This window comes from Melospiza georgiana, chromosome 7 (genome assembly GCF_028018845.1).
Source record: "Melospiza georgiana isolate bMelGeo1 chromosome 7, bMelGeo1.pri, whole genome shotgun sequence".
Lineage (NCBI taxonomy): Eukaryota > Metazoa > Chordata > Aves > Passeriformes > Passerellidae > Melospiza > Melospiza georgiana.
The window spans coordinates 16,392,737-16,407,500 of NC_080436.1; positions in this window are offsets into that span (position 1 = coordinate 16,392,737).

The window sequence follows — 14,764 nt, forward strand, 5'->3', positions numbered from 1 at the left end:
CTTCCCTTTAATGCACTTACTTATACTGTAGTTCTCTTTGTTCTTAGGGGTGTTATTAATTCCCATGTCACAGGAAACCTTTATAGTTTACATATGCTACCATAGCAAAGTGTCAGAGCAGGGGAGAGGACTGAGGGCCTTGCAGTGCAAAGCTGCAGAGCCTTAAAAAAAAGGGGGTCATCTTAGGCTTGGACTTCACAACCTCTTTGATTTTAGCTGAGGGAGGAACATGCAGTTTTACACTGGACTACACTACTGTGATTACTCAGATTGCTAGGAAGTTAAATAACTAGGTTTCTCATATGTTTCTTTCTCATTTTGGGTTAGTCACTTGCATTCTAGTGATTTGGTTTTCTTCACTGAACACTTATTAGGGCAAACCTTTCTGCTGATACCCTGTCAGAATTCCCATTGCAAAATGTTTTTATTCACAAAATTATTTTCACACTTGTAAGCCTGTCTCAGGATACCCACAGTTTTTTTGCTGTGACAGGAACTTGCTTGGTAAATTGCTTGAGATGTAATGGGGAGAAGAAATTCTTATAATTTGCATAAGTATCTGGTTTCAGGATATTATGCTAAACTCAAAATGTGAGATCATGTCTTACTATGTTGAACAGTTCACGTTTTTACCATGTTCGTTTGCCACAAACCTATTGGGGTTTCAAAGTGCTCTGTCATTTGAAAAAAATCCAGACCTCTAAGTGGTATGGCTGAAGAAAAATTTTTTTGCACAAAACAAGAGGTAAAGAGAAAAGGAAATAACAGAGTGACTGGAAAAATACTGTTTCATTACCATTAAAGGACTAAAACCTGGTTAGTTTAAGTAAAGGCCTAGATATAACCAAGTTTGGTGGATCAGACTTAGTTCCCAAAGGAATCACAATTCACATCACAAAACTACTGATTTTTAAGTCTCTCATAATTGTTGCCTTTTTCTCAGCTTTTAACCTGGTTTTGTAAATGCTGCTCTCCAGTCCTAAGCCTGTTCCCTCAATCCAGCCTCAGAAGAGGTGAGAACAGCATTAGCTGAGGAATTCTCTTTCCACTACTTCTTAGGGCACATGGGATTGCTGCTCTTGTGAGCTTCTGCTGATGAGCAGATTGTCCAAAAAGATTTGAGATGGGGGTGAATATTTGAGTGTCCTTTTTCTTTGTGATACAATCATTGGTATTTCTTTTCTGGAAGCTAGGCTTTGTTTCCCCTACAATAAAGTCAATTATATCCAAGCTTTCCTGATATGCACAGCATCTATAATTGTCTAACACAGAGGTCAAATTTCTTCCCGGCTTTTTAAGGCTGCCAGTTCTCAGTTAGCCTTGAGTGTCTGCATTCTAGCCCTTACCTTGCTGGGTTTGCTACATGCTATTTGTCTTAAGCCATCTATGTCCCAGTAGCAACCAGGTCTGCATGAATGTATTGCCATCCCTATGCAGTTTATGGTCAAAATGTAAGATCTGGGATGTATGGAAAGAGATACAAACAGAAGTAAGAGGAAATAGAGACACAGGACTGAGAAACACAGGCAAAAGGTCTTCACACACTGCCTTCCTTATTCTTCTCCAGTTTCCTGCAGGGGGTTGTGTCAAGGGAAAGATTTTAGGACAAATTTTAACAGAAACCATAAGTGTCTTGGCAGATGTTTAACAACTTTCCTTTACTGCAAGGAATTTTCTGAAGAAGAGCTCCACATATTTGTTGTTTCTAGACTAATCACTTGGGATTGAGCACGGAATAAAGCAGGTACCTTCACCTCAAAACAAAGACTGAAAGCTAGTCTGTTTTCATGAATAAGCAGAGAAGAACCAAAGGAACCCCCAAATCTAAAATTAAGATTTAAGTGTTTCCCACAACTGGAGAAATACTGGAGAAGTGTTTTATACTTCCACTTTCCTTTACTTCTTTAAGCATTGCAAAAAGGAAAAACAGCAAGAGGTAGACATATTTCTGAGTCTCTGTCTCTGACATTGCAGCAGTTTGAATTTAATGAGGGACGCAAGAATAAGTCATGAAGTTTTGCTGAAAACATGTGAGAAATGACATTCTAATCAAAAATCAGATAGGTACAAAATATTTTAAAAGGGTGCAGATAATGAGCATAATTAAGGGCCTACTTCCAGTTTACACAGGACTAATTAAGCCCCTGATGTGTAAAAGAAAAAAATAAATTATGGTATTTCAATCTAATAAGATCAAAGCAGGACTCCTGAAAAACATAGAATTAAACCTTTATAAATCAAAGGACTCAATGCAGTTTACATAAAGGAGAGAGTGCTCCTGCTCAGTAGACTTATGGAGAATCCAAATGTTTTAAAGACAAGGAGACCTGGCCAAGAAAGTCATTTTCATAAGTTCACAGAGTGAAGTTCATCCAAGGAAGAGTATGGAGCAGATTCTAAATTACTGCTTTGAATTAATGACGAGTAATGAAGGTCAACTTCATTTGCCAAAGTCTGGAGGCCATTTCAGAAGAGTGGATGTGAGCTGATAGTTAGAATGAGATGGGCTAGAAAATGAAAGTAAATTGAATTAAATTAAATTAAGGGAGAAGTCAGTTATGTAGCAAAAGGCAGAAGTCACTGGATAGGCACAAAGAGAATGACAAGGCGTTGAAACTGGCAGATTCACGCTAACATTTGGAATACACAGCAGTGAGCCAACATTTGTCAAGGCCAGCAGAGATTGTTTCAGCAGTTGAGGTGAACAGGAATCATGAGCTAAGGCTTCTGTAGATATTTGGTCACATTCAGCCTTGTCCACCTTTTGTCTGATTTGCCTTTGCAGGGACTAGATCTCAGACATAAAGCACAGTATGCATCTCTTCCCAGGGGCACACTGAGTTTGGGAAGACAAGCCACAAGCCTCGGACATTTTAGGGGAACAGCTTCTATGTGGAAATCTCAGATGGCTTGTAATGAGATGGAGGCAGGGAAATGAGAATGCCCAGGGGGGACAGGATGTTCTGGCAGAAATATGAGTGGCTGGATCAGTGAAGGGTACATGTAGCTTTTTTGTTGTTTTCAGATGTCACTGTTGGGCTGAGTGAAGTATAGTCCAAGATAAAACCGGCCCAGAAGTCTCTTATGAGTGAAAAAACATTTCAGTGAAGACCAGATAATGCACCACCTGCATCTCTGTCAATAATGCTCTTTAAATTTTGCATGACAGAGCTAGGCAATACAAGCACTAGAAACTCAGCAGTAGGGATGGGGACCATTTCAGAATCCCTCCTTGCTATAAATCTTTCCTTGCTTTCCTTCTTTCAGACACCTTCTCCTTGCCTCTTTCCTTGCAGTTTTATTTACAGAAATCATAGAATGAATAGTGACTTTATCACAGATTGTTTATTCAGGGCTTGTATGAGAATGTAATCCTGGGAATTATGTCTAAGATCTCTAGGGTTGATGTCCTGATTTAAGGAACTTTAATGTTCAGTCTGTTTGCCTCTGCTCCATGCCACCACATGTTACTGACAGTTTACAGTGATGTTTGCAAGGATTATGAGTTGCCATTAGAATGGTTATTTAATCATAGGCTGGGGGCTCTGGAAAACAAAAATACAGATTTTCTAGCAGAGGATTGTAGAATAAATTCCAGACTTTGCAAGAACCTTTCTGATTTTGAAGTGCAGCAGTTGCAAAAAAAAAATTGTCACTCCATAAGGCAGACATCTCTGCAAATGGGATACTATAGTCAAACAGTGGCTTTATGGCTGGCATCAGCAAACTAAAAGCAGGTCCTGTACCTTCCAAAATGTATCAGCTGCTGTTGTTCAACCTGCTCTTCTCCATCAGCTGTTGTTGTTCAACCTGCTCTTCTTCACAGAATCTGATCTCATGTACAAAGCCTTACTCTTGGAGTAGTGATAACTCAAACTCCCTTTATTTTCCCTAGTTTATGAAATATTTGAAACCGTGTTTCTAGGACTTAGCAATTGCCCTTTCCCAAAGCGCCTACCAGGGCTAAGTACAAAAACAAACCCCTGAAATATCTGAAAGGCCAGATGTGCAAGGGGAGGCTGAAGTCTTTCATTAGCCAAAGTGAAGTTTGAAATAGCTGACAAGCTTAGGACCTCAGAAGCTCCTTCTTACTCTCCCTCTTTGCTGACAGGTATTAGCACTCCCTACAAGGTTTGTCTTTCTCATATTCTTAGGCAGTCACGTCATAGCAACTCTTAAGGATATTAACTGGAATGTGTGAGTGTGGCCAGCTTGCCCTCCTGGTTGTTTGAGTACTGGGTAATGCCTGCTATAAGGCCTCTGACTGCAGTGAGCATTCAACTTAAGTGCTTCATCACAGCTCTAGCTGGTTCCTCCCACTGGCATACCTGAAAACTCAGCTAGGAAATCCTACACTTTAAAATTCAAATCCATCCTCTAAAAGAATTCTTTATGATTTGACAGCAGGGATGACACACTACAAGGTATGATAGTGATCCATTTTGTTGGCCTGTGTACTAGGGATGAAGGGGACAATCAAAGAAGTTTACAAATGCATTCCTAGAGGGGAAAGAAATTATGAAAAAAGGCTGCAAAATTAGTAAGAGAGGATGGGCTTGTGGGTTACACGCCACTTGGAGAATTCTTCTTTTCGATATCAGTGAGCTCATACCCAGTACATATAAAGAAAACAAATGTGTTGGATGGGGACCAATAAAAATCAAACTCTAAACAATATAGGAAGACATTTTGAATTTTACAATTTTGAAGAAATGTTGAAGGAAAAAGGAATTTTTTTTAGAAAATGCATGTACCTATTTTCATAAAACTTTTTTTAAGTCCCCCACAATATAGTTCATTTTAAAATCATTAGCTCTTTTGCAAAAAAAAGACCCAGCAGTATCTTACATATCGGCAAAATATATTTTTTCTTTTTTGTGTCTAGAACCAATAATAGATGAAAGGAGGAAAAGGTGAAGGGAACCTTTTTCAGCAAAAGCAACTCTAGCTAAGCAAAGCTTTCTTGAGAAAGTTTCACTTCCTAAGGTTTTTTGCTATGTTTGCTCATTTAAATGGCCATTGTATTAACCCACTTTTTGAGAGTTTCAAATGTCAGCAATTAACTGATGCCGTTTAGAAAAAGTGGAAGAAAGCAAACTGCCTGGTTCTCATTAATCTAAGCACATCAACAAATTTGCTGCCACAGCCTTGTAATTGCTGTTCCCGCAGTACTACGTGCTTCATGTATCAGCCCGTGCTGGGTTATTGCCAGGGGCCAAGATGCAGTGAAAGTACATGTATGGTGTCTCTGTACTAGAGACTTGGCTGGAGGGGTTCAGCAGTCTCCCTTCATTACCATTCCTTCAGCTGCTGAACCACAGCATTGCCCATTCCTGCTTGAAGGGGTTTAACTACAAATGCTCTCTAAGAGCACTTTTCTTGCTGCTCTTTTAATACTGCATCCTGAAACAGAGTAGTTTCATTTTCAAGCTATTTAATGGTAGATTGTGTGGAAGTCATAATGCACTGAGCTGGCAAATGCAGGCTCTGGAGAGGATGCAGCAGTAATTTCTGTCTGTGACTTGGCAGTGACTGGTTAGTGTTTTGTTAAACTCCCTGGGCCACTGAGGAGCTGGAGACACATGGAGCTGCAGGCTCTGGAGTCTTGAGAAATTTGTATTTGCCTGATATACTGTCAGTCCTTTTGTTTTTGAAATAAACTTCTGCAGCCAAAAGTTTAGGACAGGAGATAGTAATACACTTCAGAGCTTGGCCAGTGCAATCATATTCTTTAATAGCAAGGAAAAAAAGTCAGAATTTCACATTAAATAACTCTCAAATTTTTTTTTCAAATTAAATTATTTTCTTGTTCTTTCAAAGCATCATTTTCCATCCAAAACCCCACTATTTTTAAATATTCAACAATATTTAAATAGTCACCATCCAAATCAGGTTTTAATTGGTTTAGGATTAAATGTCTGTTTTGAAGCCTCCAAATTATTACTTGTTTAACTTTTCTAATTCACAAAAAAATCATTTTTTTCCTTTCAGTCTTACTGAAATGAGCCCTCTTGACTTTCCAAATTTGCCAATGAAACACAAAAACTAATTATTCATTGAGTTCCAATGAACACCTTTCATAAAACTTCCGAATCATGCAAACGAATCACCTTCTGAGAAATAGTTATAGGTCATTTTATGGTAGAAGCTTGAAATATGACTCAATGACTCTCACTTGCACACTATAACCTCCTCACTCACCTGATTATTTAGCCTTTTGCCCTGTCTATGGTTTTGAGCTCATTGCCATCCTCCTTCATACCACCATCAATCTTCTCTCGTTTTCTTTTGCTTACAAAAATTGTTCTTTATCTTTTGAGATATCAAATGCTGCCATCCTGTGAGGCAAATGCAACTGAGACAGAAATGGTCACATGACTTGGTTCATGAAGTTCCTTGTAAAACCTGTTACTACTCAGATGGTGTCAGTAGAAAGGACAAGGAGCAGCCACCCGTCCCTGGGGTACCCTGGCACCCCCAGGGAGCACCAATACAGGGATGGCAGGGAGAGCAGGCCTGGCCTGCCAGCTGATGTTGCTCAGTATCTCTAGCAGGGCAAAAATTCTTTTTGGCAAAAGGTGGAGGGATTTTCTTCACAGAGGCCTGTCCTTGCAGGTGAACCCCTAGGGAAAACAAACACCAAGAAACAAACCAGAACTGAGACACACAAGGTCAAACTGAGGGACCAGAGGCAGAGGAGGGAAACAAAGAAGCTTTGATTTCCCCTTCCTTTTGCACCCACCCCAATCTCTTAATTTCCCTCTTCTCTGTACCCTGAGACTGCAAACGCTGCTGCCAGTGAGAGTGGTGGGAAGCAAGGGCTGCCAGCTTCCTCTTCACTGTCAATCAACACCCTCCTGAATCACTGTCAGTCCCTCCCCAGCAGCCTCTCTGAGGGACCGTGGCCTCATTCACCCTCATGCTGCCAGGCTTTCCAGCTGACCTTGAATGGGAACACCCCTGCTTCTTGCTTTAGTATTGCTGCTTGCAATTTGCACAAGAAATGTTCTCTTTCTTGCACTTCTCACTCATGCATAGGACCAGTGAGGCTTTGGGGTGGTATCTCAGGTACCCCAGCTGGGCACAGGTCCTTCCCTTTGCACTAAAATGGACAGCAGCCATCTGCACACTGTTTACATGGTAATCCATTTGCTCAGCACTTTCAGGGATTAACTGCATTTTTAGTTAACCTGCATTTGCTGTTACTTGGATTCACTCAAATAAGTGCCCACAGTTTCTTCAAGGCTTTTCCACACCCAGTTTAATAACAAATGTCATAAAGGCCATATCTAGCCTGTACACTCCTAGCTGTTTAAATGTCTACCATAATTGTCCATGTCATTGTTGGACATTTTCTCCCCTTGATGAGTGGAAGTTTTCTGCAGGAGTGTATGCCTTCAGCAACTATCATTCATTTAGCAGGAAAGGGAAGGCAGATGATAAGGGATTTTGTTGTCAAGGCCAGATTGATTCTTCAATTCCAATGCCACCAAGACCTCCAGTCCTTGCAGATCAAGCAGCAGCAGAGCTTAGCCAATGGCACCTTATCTTCTGAGTTGCACTTCAGGGGCATTGTGAAGCCCAGACAACTGACATGCCTTAGTGGTAAGTCATGTTTCATGTGACTTGATTTCTGATGAAGATATAACAAAAAGTTTGTCCTTTTACTCTTGAAACTGCAGGCAGCTCTAATTTCCATTGGGAATTCTCAACCTTCAAGAGGAAATTCTCCTCAGGGAGCAATACTGTTTACCAACCAACAGGGCCACCTCTGCTGTTACATTGTGGGCACACATTGAGTGCAGGCACTGTGGTGCTGCTTTTGAGCTGCAAAAAGATTCCTCTTGTGACAGTGACCTTACACAAAGCAGCACTAAGCCTTCCCTTCAAAGGGAAGACTTGGCCTGCTGTTGGAGGTGTGCTACTGCCAGATCTCAGTTCTTATCTCTTAAGCTAAAGTAGCTATCACACTCCCACCTCATTTCCCTCATGCAAGCCCAAACCACCACCTTTTAATTGATTAAACTCATGGGATTTTACTGTATAAATTATTGTGACCCAAGTGAGAAGACACTGCATAGTGCATGAACTGTCTCATCACAGAGACAAGGAAGGCTCCCTGTCATGTGGGTGTGGTTTCACTGACAGCCTGATCCCATGGAAGAGCAACTTGTACCAGAATGGGCAGGATCATTTCCTGCCCTCCCAAATACTCAGCCAGGTAGCCCAGTGCCTCTCTCTCCCTTGTTGTGGCATTAGCCATTGTGCAGCTGTGTAAGATAAATCCTTTCTTTGCTCCAGTTCATGCCACTGCCAAATTAGTCCCAGTGCCACCACAACAGAGTGGTGGTACAGCTGGAGACCAGAGAAACAGTCTGGATGGTGCTGCCTTTCCTTGATAATGCTGACTGAGATCAGGTAAAGCAGATCATGAAAACATGTTGTAAAATACTAACTAGCACAAAACACTCCTGACAGTCAGGACAATTCCTCAAGGCTTTCTCCTAAACCACATACATTTTGTTTGTGTTTAAATCTTTCTGAGTCTTGACTCTCCAGCACACTGTAAATAGTACATAGTACATCGAATATACAGTGAAGATAATTAAATCCTAAACACGTAGTCTATTAAATGGCTTGACACACAAGTGTGATATGGCACACACTTGTGAGCAGTGTCACCTCAGGGAATACATGGATGGAATGAGTCTTTGAAATTGAAATTATTTCTGCACAATTGTCTGGTGTGGCACTTCAGGTCTACTCAGCTTTGATTTCAAAGGTCCTCTAGGCAATGACTGCCATCATAAAGTTTTCTGGCAAAATGATAATTTTGCTCTGATAGAAAGGGCTGAAGGAGGGGCTGTGAAAAATATCAGAACTATTTAATGTGAACAGAGAAATGTCTTCCAGAAACACACAGTTCACTACAGAGACAGACAGACATATCAAGTGAATGTGATGGGGTTAAAGCAGGGCTCACCTCTCTCTCCAAAGAAAAAGCCAAATCTGGGCACGTTGGGAACCTCAAGAGGGAGGTCAGGGAAAAGGAGCTCTGGGTGCCCAGAATTTCACTCTAGTTGTTCTTTGTTTATAAGGTAAATCCTGTTGGATCAGCCATAGCCATAGGAATGATGGAGATGTGAGGAACTCTGATATTCGTCTCTGTGAACAGCATATGCAGCTTTGGCTGTTTGCCACAAGATACTTGTTTCTGGAATGAATGGATCTGGGCTCCAGAAATATCCTGTCTGTCCCCACACCATTCTCCATCAGCCATGCCTGAGTGTTGTAAGGTATTTAAACTCAAAGATCAAGTGTTAGTTACCGTCTGACAGTTCTGGCAGGGGGACAGCCAGCCCTTACCCCAGGGCAGCCATCAAGTGCCCTCACCAAAGGGCCTCACACTTGTGGAGTGAGGATGTTCCAGTACCACCCCCAGCCAGATAAGCAGTTTGGATACAGCCCCCCAGCTTTGGAGGCTGAGAGGTTCTCACAGGAGTGTCCTTGGGCCCATTTGATTTACTAACAGAGACAGAGCAAGATTTAGCCCCAAGGAAAGGGTGCAAAGGGAACTTTTCATGCAAGCTTTCTGAGCGATGTTCCTGTAACTCTGGCGGTTGGAACCCTGAGGCTTTATAAGGAACTCACAAGGTTCTCCCCTTCTAGGAAGAACATACCTTTTACCTTAAAGAGTGGGCCTCAAATCTTAAAAGCATTTTTAGTTTTTCCTCTAAAATACACCCACACCTTCAAGAAGCATTTGGACAACCTCTCAGGCACATGGTATGATGTGTGGGGTTGTCCAGTACAGGACAGGAGTTGGACTTTGATGATCCTTGTGGGTCCCTTCCAGCTCAGGATATTCTCTGATTCTATGATATTTATCCTTCACATCTATGGTGTTGTCATCTTCTCATTAGGACCGGGTTTGTAATCTTTTCTCTAGTCCTTGTAAGTGGGGTGCAACAAGAAACAACTGCTGACCACTATAACTTGACAGCCCCAAAGAAAAGAGAAGATAAAAAGAGATGGGCAGTGAATCTAAGCCTAATTTCTCTAAATTTAGCATCCCTCCAAAATATTCAAGCATGGCCAATTAGGTAAAAACTCTGGTGTAAATGTGTAATGAAAACAATAACTTAGAAGTAAAAAAATGAGTTGAGTGTACAATAATGTCCTTATCAGGCCTCCTTGATAGATGAACAGGGCAATCTATATCTTTGGCCTTTCCCCTTTGGCAAGAGTGTTATGTGTTATCATGCAGTATATTCTTAGAAAAGCCTCTGCCATACCTTCCTGAAGAATTCATTTCCCGCAAGCCTCCCCCTTTTCAGTTTGAGAGCTGTGGGTTTGTACAAAGCGTCACTGTAAAATAGGTCTACCACAGCCAAATGTCACTTGACATGCTACATTCTCAGAACCAGCAATACCGTGCCCTTGGCAGGAATGATGAAATATCGAGGGTAACTATGAAATGCGTGTGAGCCAGACGAGTCTTTCCTTTCGTATCCTCCTCAGCACCAGTGCTTTCTGCTTTAGTGTGGAATGGCTGCATGGCTGGATGCCCCTCTCAGGTGTCCTCCAGAAGGGAATGTGCTCTCTGCTTGTTTTACTCAGTGTTGCTCACAGTTGTGCTGGGCACAGAGCTGGGCACCGGAGCTGAAAGCTCAGTGCCCTTTTGCAGGTCACAGAATATTTGCACTGGGGTCCAGTCACAGAGATTTGCACAGCCCCAGACAAAGCCCACAAGGCATATCATGGCAGGAGCTGCATGGGATAGGGAAAAGGTACTATCAGTGTTGTGGGGCTCCAGCCCAAAGCTCGAACAAATCCAATACGTCAAGTTCATTTCTCACTGGTCACTACACCATTCCCCAGTCAGCAGGTGAGGCATGGAGAGTGGAGCATCCTGGCACGTGTTCTGGTGGGAGCACCACACAGGAAAACAATAGTGGCTTTGTGCCTTGGCCAGTTTTGTGCAGAGCCCAATTCTCCTGCCAGGGAACATTCCGTCATTGCTCAGAGCTGATGTCTCCATAATTTATGAGGCTGAAGGCACACTGCACAAGAATGTGAGGTGAAAACCCAAAGTTTATCAGTAGTTTGGGAGCTCATGGGAAATGTAGGGAATATTTCCTGCTGTCCTAGCATGGAGTCATTCTTTGTCTTACAGAGTCTTAAACTGGGAATCAGAAGTGTAGACCTGGAATAGTTCACTAAATTGAGTAAAGCTTATTCCTGGGGTTTGTATTATCGGGCTTTTTCTGTCAATTGAGACAAGTGAGCACTACGGAATGAACAGAGTTGTGAGAACTGTAGTGAACCTTCTGAAGCCTCCAGTTACCTCATTTGGCCTTCATATAAAGAATGAGCAAACAGACCCCTGACCTCTTTCTCTCCTCCCCACATCCTCTTATGTGGGAACTATCCAAGCCAGTCCTGGGAGACTTCTAGTACTCCGCACTGATGTCACTGCTTTCAAGAACATTTGTTACTTTTGGAAATGCATCAAATTCCTCTGGACCCTGGGGAAAGGCTGAATGGGATCTTAGCTGAAGAGGCACCTCCCAGCTCCTTTTCCCACATGCAGTTTTCCTCAGCTCAGCTCACAAAGCGCCCGTGTTGCACAGAGGACTGCAGCCCCTTGTGTGCAACAGCCCATCAGAGTAGGTGGTTTTCCGAAAGGGACACACAGCTTTTCTTCCAGCTACCCAACTTAGCCTTCTTCTGCTTGCAACAGTGCAGTTGGATGCATGAAGCAAAGCTGAGGCGAGGCACATCCCAGAATCTGTGGGGTGCTGGTGCTGCTAACTAGCTCCCTGTGGGCCTGTAAAGGCAGGAGAATTTTGATCTACGTGGATCAGCAGGTAGAGAAACACTGCTTCTTGAGATACCAGGGACTGCCCCCTCCGTAGCTGCCCTCCTGTCCCCAAGAGCTTGTGGCAGAAGGGCTGTGAATCAGTGTGAATGTGAAGAGAGCCAGAATGAACTCTCGGCTGCGCAGGGGGACGGTGCGATTTGCAGACTCTTGGTGCAAAACAGCAGCTCATGGCTTTCTGCAGAGGCCCCGGCGTGGCCGGAGCAGCGGGGACCTGCGGGGCCGGGGCGAGAGGAGCGGCCGCAGCGGCGGGCGGCGGCCGCGGGGGGGCGCTGGCGCTCGGTGCCAGGGCCGCGGGCAGGGAGAGCGCGGCCCCGCCCGGCCCCGCCCGCGCTCCCGCCCCGAGCGGCACCAGCCCGGGCACGGCTCGGCACGGCACGGCACCAGCCCGGGCACGCACCGGCACGGCTCGGAGTGCGTCTGTGCACCCCCAGAGGGGGAGTGGTCGGCGTGTGCGAGCTCTGGGGCAGTGCATTCCTCAGCCTCTTGTCACTGACTGCCGCCGCAGCTCGGGAGCAGGAGATGACAGTGTGAATGCAGCTTGTTGTAAATTGTGGATGCTGCTGAAGCCCACTGCTATTCCATCAGCACACCCACAAGCAGACCTACAGCAAATAGCAGCGTACTTAGTCCACATTCGTTTATTTAATGTCCATCACTCAAAAGCTCCTGTGCAAGAATAAAGATGACTTTTTTTTTTTTCTTCCCTCCCTCCCCCAGGAACTGGGGTAATGTGTTGTACAAATGCTACAAGTTTAAAGGCAGAGAAATGGTACACAGAATTTTCAAATATCATTTCAGTAATTTAAAATAACTCTGTCTTGCACACTTGTATCGCTTACACTTAGTAAAGCAATTGAGTTTCCAATTATTGGGCACACAGTGATCTTTTTTCTATAAATGTTGCCATTTTATTCTGAAGGCAGTAAAGGCATAGGTGTGCATTACATTTCAGGATCATATTCTGTATTTTCTCATTTCCTCTTTTAGTATTAGATGCTCCTTTTAATTCCTGATTAATTTATTTCCTTCTGGGACTTTTTATTTATGTCCTTCTAGCTCATGCCTATGTGTTCAAGGGGAAAAGCTGAAATTCTATGCAGACAAGTAAAAACTGAAACACCAAAGAGCTGTTGCTTGTGCCTTTCCCACTGTGACTACTTCAGGCAACACCTCAGGCCCATTTGGGTGTTTGTAGATCTTAGGGGGTGGCTGGGCTTGGCTGAGCAGCGTACCCCCATCCCCAAATGACCATGTAAGAGTTGCTGTACCAGTGCCATGGTTAACTGAGCAGTCATAGTACAGACACATTTTGTGAGGCCACTTGAGCTAAGTAGCTCTCTGGCAGCTGTCTGCTTCTGTCGAGCTCTGCATACTGTAAAGCCTTTTAATTCCTTTTCTCTTAGCAAGCACTCAACCCCACAGAGTTTTTCTTCTAAATTCCTTTAACTGTGTCAAAGAATAAAGAAGTCTGCAGATGAAGGATTTCTCTTCTAATCTGAATTCTCTGCACCAGCTTGAGTAGTCTTGCTTGGAGAAGCAGCAAGCAGTTTTCTACCCACCTGTGAGGGAACACCTGCTCTGCTGCAGACGGATGTCAGCAGTGATAGCTTGCTACTCCCTGCCCAGATCACTTTCCCTTGCCAGCTGATGTTCTGGACTAGGGCAATGATATTATTCCCTTAGGATTTCTGACAGAGTACCCAGCTCAAACTGAAGATGAACCAAACAGAAGGCAGAGTGGAGCAAGAGGTGGGAAGGTCTTTTTCTGGGAACTGCCTAAGGCAGTCTGCTAGCCAGTGCAAATGTCTGTATTCCAGGCAGTTCTCCAGAGCCCCCTCAAATCATCAGAGAGCAATCTTATGTTTACTGATGTCAGATGTTAGATGAAATGAACCTGGTTTCCTTAGGCTCTCTCATAGACCATTAATAAACTCGCTGTAGTGCCAAGTATAGATCTACATAAATTACTAAAAATTAGTGAAATGCAGGTTATTTTAACATGTGGTCTGGCAACTGGCAGTCGTGCCATTTTTGTGATTGAACAAAACAACCAGGAAAATGTGAAAATGTGTCTTTTTATCATCCTGATACGAAACAGGATCACCCTGATAGGAATGAAAGAGTTGAGTTCAGAGATGATCACAGAATCATAGAGTAGTTTGGGTTGAAAGGGACATTTAACGATCTCTAGACTAACCCTTGTGCAATGAGCAGGGAGATCTTTAACTAGAACAGGTTGCCCAGAGCCCTGTCCAACCTGACCTTGGATGTTTCCAGAGCTGGGACATCTCCTCTCTCTCTGGACAGCCTTCCACTGTTTCACTACCCTCATTGTCAAAAATTTATTCCTTATATCTAGTCTAAGTCTGCCTTCATTTAGTTTGAAACAATTGCCTCTTGTCCTATTGCATCAGATCCTGCTAAAATATCTGTCCCCATTTTTCTTGTAGGGCCCCTTTAAAGCTGCAGTAAGGTGGCCTGGAGCCTGCACTTCTCCAGGCTGAACAACTCCAGCTCTCTCAGCCTGTCCTCATAGGAGAGATGTTCATCCTTCTGATCATTTTTGTGGCCCTCCTCTGGATGTTCTCCACCAAGTCCATGCCTTTCCTGTGTCAAGGACACAGTACTCCAGGTGGGACCCCATAAAAGCAATGTAGAGGGGCAGAATCCCCTCCCTCATTCTGCTGTCTTCACTGCTTTGGATGCAGCCCAGGACAGGACTGGCTTTCTGGGCTGGGAGCACATGGCTCATGTCCAGCCTCTCATCCAGCAGCACCCCAAGTCCTTCTCAGCAGGGCTGCTCTCAGTCTGTTTGTGCCCCATCCTGGATTATAACAGGGATTGCCCTGACCCAGGTACAGCACCTTGCACTTGGTCTTA